Raw genomic sequence first — 14809 nt, 5'->3', positions numbered from 1 at the left:
AGGCAACTGACGGGCCAGGTTCAACTAGGTCGTCTTTCTTTCACAAACAATAACAATGTTTTATTCTTCCAAGAAATCTGACAAGAGTAAACTTGAATGGTTTTCTTTCCAAGACAAACAAGGGACATGACTCTTCTCTAACACACATTCGTATAAAAAGAAAATGCTCTTCATAATAACCATGTGGTGATAACTCACTTCATTATTACCAGGGCTTTGTCATTTCAAGACTTCTCATTTCCTTAGAATATCCAAGTAGATAAAATATAAAAGGTCCATTTGTGTAGCACAGCAGCGGTTGATGTTCACTACAGAAGGCAGAAGTAATCCCTCTTGCCGTGGTCTACACACCACTGCAGTAATTGGCTAAAAGGCCCCTGGCTACTCTTCCTGTGGAAAAGAAACTATTCCCCTCATATCTGCAGGGCAGAAACAGTTGATGTGGAGAACAGTGCCCATTTCACTTTGGGCTTTTTTTTGTGCCCAGAATAAAATAGGTATTAAATAATGAACAAGAAGGAAGACCTCAGAGGCAGGAGCTTGTCCCTAGAGGAGGCACCATATAAGCACTAAATTACGCTCTCCACTGCTGCTTGCAGGCAGCACAGACTTTGCTTGGGAACAACTGCATGTAGGACCCTTCTCCTGACACACACAGATTGGAGGGGTGGGGTGGGGTAAGCAAACTGAGCTACAAATGAATCCTACCCACCAAAAAGAAAAGAAAGACTCCCTTATAGAAAATAAAATAAATAATAAGGGAGTAAACATTATAACTTAATTCTCCTTTTCATGACTAACATACCACTATAATCTAATTTCTGATTACTCCCAGTACATCCTTTCTTCCTGCCCTAATTTCAGGCACACTAGAACCACAAGCTTGGTTTACAAGATCAAAGAAGAACTATGAATTTTCTCCTCACTCCTTCAATCTGCTGGTCAGACAGGTGTCTGCTTGCCACTGCACTGCCCTCATTACTGTGATATATAAGAATAAACATATTTATGCTCTGATCTAGCAGACAAAAGGTGCTCATAGATCAGTCCCCAGTGCATTTGCTGTCCATGAAACCTGTCTGCAACCTTCTAAGGAACATTTCACTTCTCACCTCTACTGAAAATGAAGGTATTTGTTATTCAGATGTCAGCTCAATGTCTCCCTGTCTCTCCTTAAACTTTGCAGAAGCACACGTATGCTCAACTTCAAGAAACCTGCCTAACATCCATAGTACTATAATACCGGTGCCTTTAAAGGTAAACACACGTACAGGAGCCTGCAAAATGAGATCCTTAGGTAAGTCCAGGAAAAAATGTAGAAAGAATGAAAAAGTCTCTATGAAGGAGTTGCTAAACCCTTCAAAACAATAAAAGGGAGTAATCAGCACATTAGTAGCCAGTCTTGTGCCTCTTGCACATCCACAAATACTTTTGAAGGCAATGAGAATATGGGTACACAGGGAATAAAAGAAGCTACAGACAGAACATACACCTTACCTTTTTCCCAGCTCATAAGCCCCAGCTTTAAGCTACAGCTAAACCAACACAATACTAGATATTCCACATCAATCCAATAGCAATAATTGAGTACAAAAGTTGTTAAAATTATATATTTTGAGTATTTATGCAGGTTTTCATATTGTTTTATATCTCCAAGGACATGACATGAATTGCCACTTATGTATGGTAATGTAATATGTAATAATAGAAAATCATTTTCTTCAAGAAATGTCTTCTAAGTTTTATTGCTGTATACTAATAATTAGTACTTAACTTATGAACTATTTTCCCTTCACTTGCTTCTATCAGGTAGTGCAGATGAAACTTGCATGCCTTTTGCAAAGCACATAAAGACTGGCAAATCAATTGTTGTTATTGATTTGCCACCACTAGACACCTCTTAAAGAAATGTAATCAGCCACTTCGACAAAGATCATGATGTTGCCACTGCTCAATGGAAGGAGTTGAAGTCACAGGAAACAAAACTGGTGGGGGTAGAGGAGAAAGAGGAGTTCTGCAAAACACACAACTCTGAAGCTTGTTTTGCCTTTCATTCGTGTCCTTTGTCTCCTAACCCCTCCTCACCTACCCACCATGACAGTGTGAAACCCACCCACGCTCCCTCCACCAGAAAGACTCTGCCGCCATTAGTCTGGAGCGTGTGCTGCGTGCAGTCAGCTGCCTGCAGCGCTGCCTCCGCTTCCCTCCCGAGGTGGGCTTGGGGCAGCGTAGGGCACTCACTTGGGGTTGCCTCCTCTACCCTGTGACCTTTAGGATAGCTATTCTCCTTTCAGACTTTAATAAAATTGGCCAAGACAGTTTTGCAGACAAAAAGACACATAATCAATCATATAAGCTTGCTCCTCTTAGGAAACAAGTCTAAAAGCCAAATAAGCCAGCGCACCTGACAAGGTTGTGTGCTGCAGACAGGGCAGCAAGAAACAGAGAAGTGGCTTTAGGAGGCAGATGAAAAAAGGAGGCAGCTGATGCTGACAGAGAAATCCAGCTGAGCATATTTTAGTATTGTCCCAGGAGCTGATCACATCATCAGTGGCTGTGGGGGAAACAGGAAATCCCAAATGACTTACTTTGCTAGTAAATTAAGACACTAAGCACATTACCAAAGAAATCCTGGATCTGTTGAAGTCAAGAGGCGCTATGACATTAATGTCAATGCACTTACAATTTCACCCTCATCTGCAGTAGGATCCCAGTATGTGATTTATTATTACAGCCTGGATTGCAGGGTTTTATTGGATGTATCGGCTTTCATTTAATTTTTAAAGTCTGATTTAAATATAGCAAATAAATTGTGACTCTGTATTAAGTTTCCATGAGTTTTAGTTCATGATGTAGCGTTTTGGCACAGGACTGTGGACTTAACTCTGCCTCTAATTAGGTGTGCAGCACTCTCATTTACTTAAATGGGATCTACTCATGTGTCTCTGGAGGGACAAGTGAAGCAAATGGTTATACTTGTATCTGAATAAATATTTTTGCTATTAGTAAAAGAGCTTCAGCAGTGACTCCTTGGGAAGGGCGAAGATGAAGGATTACATCCTGAACTAATCTAAGGCTGAAGACACATATTTATGGCTCAGCTGATCTAACAACTCAGTGCAGCTGGAAGGGGGGACTCCTTCTCGGTTCTCCTGCCCCCATCCCAACCACATATCCCCATCTCCCTCCCTATGCATAAGGTGAAACGATTTGCCTTCTCCTCTCATTCCTCAACACCAAGGTTAATTTTCTCCTGTTTCAGTGAGTCTTTAACCAGTGTGTGGGAAAAGAGTAAAGAAGGATAGTGGGTTGTTAGATCAGTATAGCCATAATGTGCAACTTTACCCTAACTTAGCCTTGCTGCAGTAAAAATTAATGGAAACAGCTGATTTATATTTATTGGATAAATGGCTTGCCCAAGGTCACAAAAGAGGAATCCAGTGGCCCTGGCTACCCTCATCTCCCAACTGGCACTTACATGCTTCAGTGAAGCCTGTGCCTTTCTCCTTCAACAGATATATTTTCATAGCCATTTGCCTTTAAGAAAGTAAAATCTGGAGAGCTCTCATTTCCTTAACTAGATGCCGTTACCACCGGCACTCATGGTATTCCTCATATCAAGTCTAGACAGAGCCACATCCCATCTCTTGGCTCTTCCAGCTGCCGCCTCCAGCTTGCCCTGTCCCCCCGTGCCCGCCTCTACCCTGGTCTCCGTGGGCACCTCCACTCCTCACTGCAGGGACCCCCACCTCTGCACCCCATCCAGGGGCCACAGGGCACCCCGCAGACCAAGGCGCGTTAACCAGGCATGTGCGCAAGGGCGACAGGTGCGAACAATAAAGCCAAAAGGAATCCAATATCTCATGCTTCGCAGCAGAAGTTAATGGCTGAGAAAAGAATATAATGATATGGTACAGGCACATAAAGTTGATGGAAAATTCACCTAAAACCACCTGTAAAACTATGTTTTGTTAGTGATTTTCCCTATCGGCATTATCTGCACAGATTTATGGGCTGAAGCGTTTCCAACAGCAAATACAAATGCTGAGGGAAAACACTGTGTCTAAGCTTTTATGCCAAATCCAGCCCATAATTAAGCTTGCATAGTTTTGACAGCTGAATTAAAAGATTCTGTAAATTCCTCAGATCGCGTTTCAGATCAGGACTGATCGAAAGCATGAGCAGTACTCACGGAGGGGCGTGAACTCCTGCCCTGCTCAGGCAGCCGAGCCCCACGCTGATGCCAGCACTTTGGCGGTGGCACTGGCTGGTGGTGCAATGTGGCCCTGTGAAATTCGCTTCACGGGCAGACTGGGTTTTGAGGCAGAAGGTTTCCCAAGGCGGCCTCTAGAAAACTGTGACAGCTTTTCCATCATCCAGCCATATCCCCTCAATAATCCAGTCACGTATTTACTAGGGCGGATGGCACCGGGACGGCTCAGCTGCAACGGCCATGAGAGCACACAGGCATAACGACTTTTGCTGGATTATCACATCCATTCCTTGCAGGCAATCAGGCACAGGAGGTGACTGATTTTTGGAAGCAACCTCTTTGCTCTCACTGCTCCAGAACAGCATTCCAGCCACCCCGGCAGCAAGAGCCTCTTGCCTAAATTCACCCAAGCCAACGCATACCAGCTGGCCTTACACCAGCACTCTCCTTTACTTTAACTAGGCCCTTTGTGCCCCTCTTTTTCAGCCACCTAATAAATTTACAGAGAACAATCAAACACCTCCAATATCAAAGCTCTCTGGGAAGGGATACCATTTTTTCAAGATGTGCTGCTTTTTCCCCCTCAGCCCATGAGTTCCCAAGATGGCCTCCATGCCCTTCTCTCTTTGGGGTGATCTCTCTTGTTAAGCGAACAGCTAAGTTAGGAAACGCGACCCATCGCCCATGAGGGACATAAGCCCCTTGTGAGAGGAGGACAGGAGTGCAGATGTCGGCGGGGCCCCGGCCTGAACCTGGACTGAAAGCAGCATGGCTCCTCGTCCCAGCTGCTAAGCAGAAAGGATCATGCTGATGTTTTCCTGGATGTTTGCTTAGTTTCTGTTCCTGACTCACAGATATTCATTAAAGGTGAAGGATCTTCCCTGAACTGTCACTTTGATGACAAGAAGACAAAATTTCTTCCTTTCTCTTCTTCCCACGTCATGGGTTGTAGCTACCACCAGGGCACATATCCTTCAGGACACATTTTCCCTAGCCTTCAAGTCTACCACTGCCACAAAATACTCCATTACGTGTTTGTAGCTGCTTGGGAAAGCTCTGGGTCATACCACTGTTCAGTCTGAATCTGAATGTTGTTCTTCTGTTTCAATAGATTGATAAAATTATAAGTATGCTCCAAAGCCAACATTGGTCTTCCCATGAAACTAATGAGCTCTGGACCAGCATTATATTACATTTCAGTGTGAAAGGTATTTTCTGTTCCAAACAGTTTCAGCATTTGATTAAAGGCTGATTAGACATTAACATAAAAGATGTTGACATTTAAAAAAATGCCATTGTAATTGTGTCAATTTACATTCTAAATTAATACAATTATCTAAATGAGCAAACTGTAGCATAAAACTGTTAGCTGCTACTACTAACCAGCAGCTGTAATCTGACCCATTAATCAATTACCTAGATAAAGGTAAAACAGTCTCAAGTTTCAATTACATAAAGTTGCATTTCAAAAAATCATTTTATAGTCAAGTCAAAGTTGCACTGCAGGCATGAAAGGGTATTATATTTTGGATAATTGGTTTTAGGAAAAAACACAAATTACAAAAATATCTCCAAAAGAAAGTGTCTTTAATTGCATATAAAGTAGTTTATGATTATTTCCTGTAATTAAACCCATGATTTGCTGGGACTAAGCCTTTTTGCAGATGAGTAAGGTATTTTTGATTCACGCAATCCTCACTAAACCAGAAAAGCAGAGTAGTTGCTGTATTTAAATGCAGTATCATAGACTTGGCTTTTCATGTATTATTTAAATCCAATCCAAATGTAATTACAAGCCTTTACATAAGATCTGAAAGGGCCGTGACAAGGCTGACCAGCTGGCCTCTTCCTTGCCACGGCACTGGCCCTGGTCAGAAACCCCAGGTTTACTCTGGGTCTCGCTCCCAGACTGCGTGGTCCCTCTGGTGAGACGGAAGCAGCAGAAGGAGATGGAGAGGACTCTCTATGTCCCCAGGGGTGATGGTCCCATGGAGCCAGCTCTGCTCATGCCGTGGTGCTCCCCTGGGTTGCGGAGCAGCCCCAGCTCCTGCCTTCACTGCTGCTCCCTTGGAGCCCTTGGGCAAGTCCACAAACTGCCTGGTCTTTGTCTCTGCATTTTTTAAGAGTGGATTACAGGCCACCTGTCTTCCTCCTGGGATTCTCTCAGGTGAGTTAGCTTCTTAAATTTGGTTAAAGAGGACACTCTGGGGAGATCTGAACGAAATGGCCCAGGGGAAATAGGTGAGATGTATTTTTAGCTAGTGCGGAGCAGTCTAAGACACAGTGGGCAAGCTTCTTGGTGGCCATCAGATGCTAATATGCTTGAGGACTTGCCTAGTTTGAAGGCAGAACCCCCTCCTTCATTCTACCTGCTTCCAAGATCACTGGTAAGCAATGGCTTGTTTTTATCCTCTTAACACAGATTTACTTGTTAGACTTAAGCTAAGGTCCTAAATTTTAACTTACACTTTAATTTCTGAAGAACACTGTGAACAAGAACCTTCTACTTCTCTCCACCTAACGCTGTCAGTGTTCTGGTATTCCTCTTCATTTCCACATGCTCCATGACAGGCTAAAGCACATTTAAGCCAATCATGTGATCTTTTGGTGAACGAGAGCCCCAAAAGAGGAGGAAGCAACCTTGTTGTGTTCTCTGCCTAGCATCCTGCCAAACCTCATGTCACTCTTTCAGGGACATAGTGCACTCAACTGCTACGCAGATCAGCTGTCTCCAACATGGCTGCAAAAGAAGAGTAGATCTTAAAATCTAAACACGAGGGGGCAGGACAGCACATCTCGAACATTGTACGTGTGAGAGAGAGATCTCAACTTCCAAATCCTTCCAGCCACCTTTGTGGCAAGTGAGAGCACCTTCCCTCAGGTCTGCATCAGCATTGGAACATCTCTATGAAACTGGAAATCAAGATGCTTGATTCTCACTCAGCAATACTGTCCTTCTTTACAAACGCTTAGGAAGAGACACCAAATTTCCTTTTTAAAAGCCCAGTACTTTCCCAGACTAAGGAATATCCATGCCAGGATAAGATATGCAGACAAACAGGAGGACAGGACCAGCAAATGCAGCAGCGTCACGTAGAGCCACTTCCACCTGATGTAAGTTTCTTGAAGAAAGGGAAACGCCGCTAAGTTCCCTGTCACAGGCCTGAGTGACAGAGCTTGCCTGCCCGCTGTATTAAATCTTCCCCATTTGTGCTTCTGCTGCACATATCGTACTTCAGTGCCTGCGTCCTTCCTCAGACGAAGGCATGCTCTGGAAATGCTCCCGGCAGCGGCTGCAGAGGAGAGGGAATGGGGGCGTTCGTGCCGGGGCGGGGAGGCACTGACCTGCCGCTCAGCCACCAGCTTTGCAAATCAGAAGTGACATGAGTAAATGCGGGGCACAGTTTCATAACCACTGCTCAGCACTGCACCAAAGGCAGCCACCGAGACAATATGGATGCATAACTCAGTTTCTGACTTGCCTTTTAGTTCCACTCTGCAGTTATTGCCTTTCTGTTTCCAACACGAGCAGATAACAAAGAGGTTTACTCACTTCACCCTGGCTCACAGCTATATGCAGAAGTATGTCCAAGCCTCTCTTTTTTGATCAAATCATCTGACTTCACCTTGCAAACTGCAAAGCTAGCAAAGCCACAGGACATGGTGCGATTTCACCTTGCAAATGCTCGGAGGCACAAGGACAAAGACAAAATGCCTTCAGGAGCTGCCTGAGGAACTAACCAATGACTCACACAGTGCAGCCAGGCTGTGTTTTTTCTGCTGCTAGAAAAGGATTAAATTTAACTTCTTTTAACCACAGAGTCTATTTGAAGGCTCATGTTTTCCTGAAAAGTTCAGTTTTGTATTTGCTGTGTACAATGGTTATACCTCACAGGGAATGCATTTATGGCATTTCCTACTGCACACTGGAGGAATTTCCCTTTGTGCAGTGAAGTATCACAGTGTAAGCTGCATCCTCTGCCTATTTTCTTTATTAGAAAGACTCTCCTGTTAATAAAGTCTGTAAAAAAAATAGGTAAAAAATTTTTATAACCCTCTCTCTATACAATTTTATTTATTGATTACTACATTTCTTTCTTGTGCTTTTTTTCCCTAGTGACCTGCTCCCCTGGCAATGTTCTGTGGCCAAGGGACTGGTTTGAGCCTTACTCTCTTACAAAGGAGCCAGAAACGAAGTGAGGCAGCCTGTCCCTGCCTTCTGCTCCTCTATTTCTTCCAGAGGAACTATTCAGGATGACTGACCACAAACAGCAGGTCACAGGGCACCTTTGGTGTCAGGACAGGAGGAAGAAAGTAGTTTTAAACCTGGGTATCTTTCCATTCCTTCCCTCTGAGCCTACCTTTCTGTCCAAAACACTCCTCACTCCATGCCACTAAATTTGCTAAACTTTATCTAGCTTAGCTCTTGCTTCTATGATGAGCTTTATGGTCTATGTAGTGGGAGAAGTGTGTTGATGTAAAGGGATGGCCAGCCAGCCAGGCCATGCAGTTAAAGGCTGCAGCTGCTGCTGAAGGAGGAAGGAGCAGGTCCGTGAGACCCCAAAAGGTCTTGCAAAAAGACGAGGAGAGGAATGTGCTTCTTTCATTTCCCATTTCATCTAGAAATGGGAAATACCTCTGCCTCGTTGGAGACGTGAGTAGTAAGTCTTCCTTCTTACTGTTAATCTAATAAAAGCCGGCCAGAAAGATGCTGCTTGTCCCAGGGGGGAGATTAGTGTTAGTGATTAAACAGCGCTGGAAATAAGATGCTGCATGCATGCATGATCAGTGCACTTAAATAGTGACATTCACAAGAGCTTGGACAAGATTTCCAAGACCTGGAATAGAAATGCATTCTTTTTATTTTTGAGAACTAATGGATTATTTTCTTTCTCCCTCACATCTTACTGCACCTCTTTTATAAATCTCACCAAAGCCTTCTTTGGTTGAGATTTCTTCTGAGGCAATCTCAGGAAACAGAAGCTCTGGAGTTAGAAAGCATCAGTTCAAGAGCCTCATGCAGGCAAGAAAGGTACAGCAAGTGTGCTCAAAAACAGACTCTGTTTTCGAGTTGGAATTTGAAGAAACCATGTGAGGATCACACCGAGAATCAACTTTACATGTAGCTTATTATGTTCAAGTAGCAAGGAACAATTTAAACACTGCTGAAAACTGTCTGCTTCTGGATGTAATTACACACTAAAAAAAAACCAGCCAGAATTATGATCTAACTAAACTAAACTATATACCAGACTGCTGTCAATTTTACATATTTTCATCTTTTTTAAAGTTTGACACAATGTTCTTGATCACTAAGAGCCAAAACCCCTACTTACTCCCTGCTGGCCACAAAACCTCCAGGAAAGGGAACCAGAAAGACACTTGGCCACAAAACCTCAAAAGCAGCTCAGACACACTCCTCTTCCTTGTTCTCCAGGTTTACAAATCAGATATCTCAGGCAAAGTTATTCATGAGTAAGCAGGCCATGAAACATGGATTTATTCTTTCTGCTCTTTAGCTAGAATAATTTCTAAGGATTTACAGTCCACATGCTACTCTTATCAACCACTGTCAAAGGAAGACTGTTCATGAGCAAGTCCATAGAGTCACAACCAAATTCTTTGCCCAGTTCATTTGGGTTTTGATGACCTTCTGTGACCAAAATAACATACAGTGACAAAGTGCTGAAAATCAGTAGAGAGGGACCAAGAGCGTATCCTAGAAGGAAAGGTCTTTACTCCCATAAACAAGTATCCAAAAGTATACATTGCTTGCATGTGGATAACAATCTTACTGAACAGTCAAGAGTATTTAGATAAATATATTACAAAATAAGTTTTCTATTGGATATGTTTGCATTCTTACTGGAGAAAAAGAAGTCAGACCATCGAATCCTATTAGCATTAAAAATGTACAATAAGTAATGTTAACTTATTCTAAATTGAATTTGTAATTACTTATGCAAATACAGGCCCCTCTCTCTCTAAATCAGTACCAATACACCTCCTCTTTCAACAGACATCAACAAAGGAAAAGTAGCTTACGACTACTGGGTTACCTATTACTGCGGTGGATTTACAGTTACATTTTCTTCTGAAAAAAACCCAAAAAGCAACAAAAAAAACCCAAAACCAAAAACCAAAACCAACCAAGAGATGAAGTATTGACCAAATGTACAACAAATGTCAGCAAGAGGATAAATAAGCTGAAATAAAAAGGAAATTTTTCTCTAAGCCTTCTGTCTAATGATTTCATTCATCACTTGCACAATTTTTTCCAGACAAAGTGCAAATTCTTAGTCAATAGTGTTTCTTTAAAGGCAACAGCAGCTATGTATAGTAAAGCACAAAGTTAATAGTATGGCCAACTTTAACTTATGCTCTTCTGCTGCTCTGACCTGCTCTAGCCTTCTGACATTTAAGTCTCACAAGCTCAAGCTCAATTTAGCAGGACAAAGTCGAAGCTCATATGTAAGATGATATAAGCTGCATGTCACTAAGTAGGTGAGAGTTTAACTTAGCGTGACACAAGTATGGATGGGGTTGGAAAATTTTCAACAATACACTCCTGCCTTCCACTCCTCTGACTTTCATACTTGGAACAGAGCAAGCCACCTGCATGCAGACAGGCTTTCATTTGTATTGCAGACCAGCTACTGAAAAAAAGGAAAAACTACTTGTCCGAGTCATGGAAGTAGATGGTCAAAGCACCCCCAAGAGACAGTTCAAACAATAGCATGCCGGAGGAGAAAATACTGACAAGAAAACAATCTTCTGGGAAGAAGAAAAACTACTTGAAGCAGGATATCGGGGACCAGTTGGAGAAAGGCAGCCTGGTGAGATCTGGAGAGCTGGGGACATTCATTCTGGACTTAGTGCTTATGGCAGGGGACTCAAATGGCAAAGTCTTCCCTGTTCTCCCCAAACCTGGTGCTTCTCCTGGTGTTATGTTGTACCGCATCCTAGCCACCCAGGGGTTACTGTGGCCTAGAGATTATTTCAGGAATAAGAAGGACCAGACCAAAGGTCCACCTACTCCAGTAGCCTGTTTCCATCACCAGCTTGAAGTAGGTACCCAGGGAAGAGGTTAAGAACACGGATGCGAATAGTGATGCTTCTCCAAAACTCTCTCCCAGTCCCTAGAAATTTGCAGCTCCATAACTTGCCTGTTCTTCCTCCCCTCCATCATATCCCACTCAGTCATCTCATTTCTTACTATGCTGACTTGACCCTGGAGCCACTCCCTAACTTGGATCATTGGTGCCCTTCTCCAAACCTTGTCCCCCAGTTCTAGTACATCTTTTTGGTGTTGGAGACACCTGAACTGCACACACCACAGATGCCCCATGAATTTACAGCGGCAGGTGATACTCTTGTTCTCTGTTCTCTTTTTCTAATAACTACAGACATCAGATCTGCTTTTTCGATTTGTATTGAACACTGCATTGACATTTCCATGGATCCATAAAAACTTCCACATCTTATTCCTGAGTGGTAATGCTCAGCTCAGTGCTTACCATTGTATACATGAAGTTAAGATTAGTCTTCCTTATGTAGTATATTTTACAGTTATTGAAATTGAACCTCACCGGCCATTTTAACACAAAGTCTGAGGATCATTTCGCAGTCCTTCACAGTTGGCCTTTAGCAATTACCAATTGTCAATCATTTTTAGACATAACCCTGAAGAGTCATTATGTAGCTTACATTATGCAAGCATAAGGAAAAAAATACAGATTTTGCACTTCAAAATACCAAAACATTTCAAAAAATATCATCTATAGACTGAGATATAATAGGCTAATTATAATGTTCATAGAAGCTCAGTCTTTCAGGTTAGTATATCCACTATCCCTTGTACCTCAGTAAAGCAAATCAATTGACGTTATAGTGACCTGTTTGTGTTAAATTATATTTCCCACATCCTAGAGACAATATTTTCCTGATTATTCAAAGCTGTGAGAATACACTCAGATGAATGACATAAGTAATGTTGTAGCTTAGCATTTGTTTAGCAAACTTCAAGTCTATATAAAATCTTAAGCTCCTAGATTTCAATGGCCTTTTGACTTTACACTGGACAAAACCATCCCAATTGAAAGATCAACTTATATCAGGTACTCAACTACAATTACCTAGCCTCAAATTTTTGACAAGAGAGTGGTTACTATGTAACTGCAATTTAATTAATTTTTATCTTATAGATTTGAATGATATTTTTATATGTAGATTTTTTTAATTATTTGAATTTTATAGATTTCAATCTCCAATAAATCCCATCTTTTAAACAGTTTGAACAGACAAGACACCACCTGACAACACCAGCAATTCTGATGCTGTTGTACCTAAGTATCAAGCAAGTATTGTACTTCAGTGTTCTCAAGCACCTACCTCACAGGGAGAGCTCAATAAACATGTTTGTAATAATATTTACTTTTTATATATATACACACATCTAATACATAGGCAGATAACATATAGATAGTATTTATATATATTATATATATATAAAAGCTTTCATATGAGCATGTATGTTTAGTAGAATTTAATGAGTTATTTTACTTTAAGGATTTCTAAAGGTCAAAAGTTCTGTGTATAATCATGGTTGTTATCTGGTCTTTATGTAGTTTTTCTGTGAGTTATCAACCCCATTTAAGAATACTTACATATTCTTATCTGGATTATATTAGAACAAACAGAAGTGCAACCAGTCCCCAATCAACAAACACATCTAGCAGAAACCACTGTGGCTATAAAGTAATTGTCTTTCATTGCAAGCAGCTGTTTACTAATAAACAACTACATGAGAAGCCCTTGAAGGAAAGGCCACAGGAGAAAAAAATGGTACTTTAATTCCAAAAAAAAAAAAAAAAAAAAAGACATGTAACTAAAAGCACTTCTGAACTGAAACCATAAGTCTTTCTGGCATCCTTCCCAGCTACTATTTGATTCTATGCCCTGTGTGACATTTTATATATCCTCATATTTGAACTACCCAACTATATTTTGTTTCTTCCTTCTACTGGTTTTTGAACTACTGACACAATGGTGTCGCTATATAAAGGAAACATACCATTCCACAGCGCTTTATGCTTTCTATTTGTAACCTGATTGATGCAGCTGTTTAAAAACTGTAATTTATCTAAAAGATCCTCAGATATCTCAATATTTTTCATGAAAGAGGACAGGATCCTGCACTAAGAATTCTGGATTTTGAACTGAGTTTTGCAGCCCTTGTGCTGCCCTGTAACACCTGTGGTTTTGTCAGACTTGACCCCAAATTCTAAAAATTGTTATTACCCTAATTAACTAACATCATGACAGTATCCACTACTCATTAAGCACTGGGCAAACAAGAAGTTAGATGGCCCCTTCCCCACAGAGCTCAAACTTTAAGAAAAACAAGTAAAGGGTGGCAATGCACTAACTCCACTAATTAACATTTTTTAGAAGACAATATTATTCAAACACTGATCTTCCCTAACCCAGGATGCCTACATTGTAAATTCCCACAGCTGAGCTTGTCACTCTGGGTTCCCTTAAAAATCAGTGGGCATTTTTGAGACACATGTCATCTGATCCATTTTAGATAAGTCCTTCAGGGTGAGTACTGAATTGTAGATTCCACTCCCTAAGGGGAGCCTCTATTAATTAGTGGGATTGCTTGTGCTAACTAGCCATGCAGCTGCACCAGCGTTAGTCCACAAAGATGCCATGGTACACACAGATCTCACAGAGGAATGTGCCAGTCTGCAAGACGGATTTAAAGGCAGAAAATCTTAAGGGACAAACTTATTCAAGCAGCTTGTTCAGGGCTTAACGAGTGCATAAAAGAAAGTGAAAGAAGCAAGCAGAGAAACATGTTGCAAAACAAAGGAAAAAGTGTAATGGAGTGAGTAATAGTAAATGATCTTTCACTATTTAGTTTGCTGGAAATAATACTTGGAAATGGAACTGAGAATTTCAGAGAAATGCCTAGTGCTACACCCTGTCCACAAAGAGAAGACAAAAGAAATCCATCAGGAAATTATTCGTATTTCACTGAGCCATCCCTGTAAAAGAAAAAAAATATGCTCACAAATACTATCTAAATTACCTTAACATACTCAGCTTAAGCAAGTCATCAACTGCCCAAACTTACTGTGTGCTGCCCTGCTACCTGGGGATCACTCAGATCCTGTAAATCCTGAAGAACTGTTTAAATAACTGCAAACTCCCCAATGTCTCATCATGTAAAAAAAACAATGTCATCCTTCCTCTTTTGATTGTTCCTCCTCAGTGCAAGTACACAGCTGTCCAAAAGGATCAAGTTTCATCTTCCTAAGCCGTTTCAGTTGTGATGGATCCCATACTGCAGTCTATAAACAGCCCTAGGTACATCATTGGTTATGAACTGGTACATTTCCTAACCAACATCATTAAAATACAAGGCAGTTCACTGAACTTGGAAAATACTAAGAAATTATTCTCCAGAGTGTAACATCTGGTATAAAGGAGGAGAAAAACACTGTTTTCAACTGCAAGACATGTAAGAACTGGAGGCTAAAACAAAACCCATTAATCTATCTCCACCCCCATGTTCAAAATGAGAAACAG

General features: G+C 41.4%; 1 protein-coding gene across 15 annotated transcripts in view; it reads right to left on the bottom strand.

Annotated features, from left to right (window-relative positions):
- Positions 1 to 14809, bottom strand: part of KIAA1217 (KIAA1217 ortholog) — a 371546-nt gene that overhangs the window by 141377 nt on the left and 215360 nt on the right. Inside the window, exon 1 of one of the 15 annotated variants that reach the window (XM_072854448.1) lies at positions 7767 to 7895. The exons of the other annotated variants lie outside the window; for them this stretch is intronic. The gene's annotated coding sequence lies outside the window, so the exon portion shown is untranslated. Of the gene's footprint in view, positions 1 to 7766; positions 7896 to 14809 lie in introns of those variants that run through there. 15 annotated transcript variants of the gene reach the window in all.

This window comes from Ciconia boyciana, chromosome 2, assembly GCF_034638445.1.
Source record: "Ciconia boyciana chromosome 2, ASM3463844v1, whole genome shotgun sequence".
Lineage (NCBI taxonomy): Eukaryota > Metazoa > Chordata > Aves > Ciconiiformes > Ciconiidae > Ciconia > Ciconia boyciana.
This window is presented reverse-complemented; position numbering and strand designations above follow the sequence as displayed.